The following is a 3,701-nucleotide window of genomic DNA, read 5'->3' on the forward strand; positions in this document are numbered from 1 at the left end:
TGTGTGTTCTCATGCCTCCATTTCTCCTGTCATGATGGCTTTCACAATGATGGAATTTTCCCTGTGTCTAACTTTGTGAAGTAGAGACCCTCTATCTTGCCTACGCCTTGTCCCCCTGCTGACCGATATTGAACCATCAACGTGAAAAATAAAATTTTATTGTATTAACCCTCTGAGATCTTTGGGTATACTTACTATTGGAGCCTAGTCTATCTTCTCCTGTAAGTAAAGTGCTGTGTTAAAAATAAATTCTGTAATAAATAGATAGATAGTTAGATAGCATACTGTTGACTTAGTGGTTGGCAATGCATGGTCAGGATGATGAGATCAAAGGTAAGAAAGATAACGATCCATGCTATGTGGTAGTAAAACATTTGGCAGAACCATCATCTGCCATAACTTAGGAGTAAGATAGTAAATTTAAAGAACCCACATTTCTTGGGGGAAGAAGATGAAAAAGAAAGTGTTAGTAGTATGTATTGGTTATTATTTGTTGCATTGTGCAAGATAATAAAGAAAAAGATGGCTGGTTTTTTAAGTAGAAATTAAAATTATTAGAGACTAAGAAATCCAGGATCTCCCCATGTTGGAAAAGCCAATCAGCTGTGCATCCCAAAGAAAGATAAATATAAGCAGGTATTTGAGAAAAAGTCCATTAAAACCAAATATTTTTGGCAAGAATCAGAAAATCAGAAGGATATGATCTTCTTGCCTGCTTAAACCTTCCTAATGGTTTGAAATGTCTCCAGGAAAATATGATGTAAAGGATGTAACCTTATCGTGTACAAATCCAGGGAGGCTCACATAAAGTAAAAATGGAAGGAGGGGAGAGTCAAGTAAATATAGCAGATCTGAGTTGTGTCTCCAAAGATCCATATGTGGTTACTGGAGTATGCAACTGACTAACTCAAACCAAAGATGTACTTAGAGGTACCTCAGAGGTCTTCAGAGTTACATTTCCAAGGAAACTATGAGGTTGCAGTAAAATGCTGGTGGATACTTAGAGAATTAAAATATCCTTGGATCCACTACCTCTTGTGGGAACAGAGTAGACTGAAAACCAGTGCATCCTGCCAACGAGGTTGAGGTGTATGCATTTCAGATGTTGTACAAGATGCCTCCTCCTGTGCATAACCACATGCATGTTGCTGCCTAATGTGAGGTGTGGGCCAGATGTTTAATTTGGTCTTAAATGTATTAATGTTATTCCAGAGAAACCAAGGTTACTTTGATACACATATGTCCCTCTTGCTCAGAGAAGTTTAGAATATGGTGGTCCAGGAACATCTAGGCCCACTGCTATAATTCTGAATGTTGCAGTTTTGTACCAATGGGAACTTGAGGCATATGCCTTCGCCCAGTTGCCAACTGGAAAAAACATCACCATCTGCTGCAGCATCACACTTCTTGGGGAAAACCCGTAACTCCAGCTTTCTGAATCTCTCCAAGATACATGAAAATGTCAGTGATCAGAAGGCATCTGGTGGTGGGCAAGACAGAGAAAGACTGACCACACCTGGCATCCAGTTTGTATGCCACTCGGCTACTTTTATAATTTAGTCTTTTGAAGAAATAACCCCTGAAATTTATAAATGTTTATGTGGTTTGTGTGGCTTCTGGAGTGCATACGGCTACTCAATGAACTGGATGTTTGCTGTGACCTAAGTATAACTGAGACTGAATCTAAAATGAGAAATCCAATTGCCATTGAGGGCATAATCTGTAATCCTCACGTTGTATGTGGGCAAAAAGTATAATGAAGAACAAAAGGGGGACGGGAGAATCTTCTCCCTGAGAACAGAGTCAGACTTTCATCGAATAAATTCCTTTTCCCCAGCATAGGCGGTCTTGGATGCTTTTGGAATGTTATCTGTCCAACGTGTTTTCAGAATTGCTGAGCTCAGTGAGCCGGGAGTTTTCCATCCCTCCCTTTCTGAATGGGAGTGTTTATTGCAATTACGATGTCTCCATCTATTATAGTATATTGGGTGTATTGGGAGAAGGGGTTGCAAATAATTTATATTTTTAGTTTATACATTTGCAGAACAAGAGGATCGATATCTGAGTATGATGTAGACATAAGACAATCAAATAAGACAATTCTTACAGAGCTAGAACTTGGAAATGGATGTGGTGACTTTAGGAATCTTTGGAGATGGGTCAGGTGAGTGTTATGTGTGGTAAGAATGGGGCTGAGTTACTTGTGATAGCCACAAGAGTAGACTATTGCAGAAGCGTTGTCTGATCACCAAATATCCCAAAGCTTATCCATACTTCCCAGCCTCTTTGCATTTAGGCAGGGCCAAGTGACTTGCTCTGGCCATGGGCTGTGAGCAGAAATGATGAGGGTTACTCCCAGACTGAAGTATAAACACAGGCACAAGTTCTCCATGCTTTATTCTTCCTTCCTGTAGCAATTCCTCATGTGGTCCCTGAATGACTAAGTGGAGCAGAGCTCCATCTTCCTCCTCAACCTCTGCCCCTATCATGAACAATAAAGAAGCCATTGTTATGGGAAGCAGCTGGGGCTCCAGAGTTAACTTGTTCTTTCAGCATTCCCTAGCCTTTCTTGACCAATACAAACTGAAACTTCAAATTAGCCTGTACGTGAGGTAATAGAAATATTAGTGACAATATAATGATAATGATATTTATGATAATATATTTATGTACATCATAAAACTACAAGGAGAACATAATGTGATCTAGCTGTCTTTTGCTATTTGACATTTCTCCTCATATATTTTCTCAGCCCTTAAACATCCTTGCTAGGGAAATGTCCAGAAATGTGCCATTTCTCTAGTGTAATACTCTATTCTTTCATAAGCATCAGGATTTCTCTGGATACTACCCAGTTCTGTCTGGACTCCCAACTTCAGTGCCTCCCCATGTGGACAGAATCTTCACCTGTCACTGGCCCACCTACAGAAAGCACCCTCCCCTCATCCAAACCTAGATCACAGCAAATCCAACCCTAGCTGGTCCTGTAAGACAGCACAGAAATGAGTATCTGACCAAGGCATGCCAGGCGCAGCCTCAGGCAGAATGAAAGACGCAGGTCACACATTCACCATTATCACTGGTCTCTTGTACATAGGGGTACACACGGAATTCTGGCAAACAAATATGTAGGCAGCTGCAGTGTGAGGAGTTGAGATGGAGGTTGAGCAGTGTGCACAATATCAGCACAATGTAACCAGGATGAGTGAAGCAAAGAAAGCCAACATGGAAGCCCAAGGCATTCTGGGCGTCAGGAAACAAAAAGACAAACTCATCAAGGGGAATACACATAAACGTGGTAAAGAGCAGTTATTCTTTTCTTTTTCTTTTTTTTAACCATTATTTGTTTAATTTTGTTTATCATTATTGCTATGTTTTTTAATTTGACCAGAAAGAGACAAGAGAAAGAGAGAGTGAGAGAAAGCAAGCTGCCAGGTCCAGGACTTGAAGTACAGTCAGTCATACGGGAGTCCAGTGCCTCAACCATCACACCTCCAGCCAGCCCAGGGCAGCTGTTCTTACACAGGGACTTTAGATGGTATAGAAAGATACATACTATTATAAATGACACAGGAATGATACCTGTGAATATAAAGGGAAATGGTACATTTTTATTGTCACTTTAGGAAGTAAATTTTTAATTTACTTTAATGCATTTTTATAAATTTGTATATTTATATATTTAATATATTTAATACATT

This window comes from Tupaia chinensis, unplaced genomic scaffold (assembly GCF_000334495.1).
Source record: "Tupaia chinensis unplaced genomic scaffold, TupChi_1.0 Scaffold000421_1, whole genome shotgun sequence".
Taxonomy (NCBI): Eukaryota; Metazoa; Chordata; class Mammalia; order Scandentia; family Tupaiidae; genus Tupaia; species Tupaia belangeri.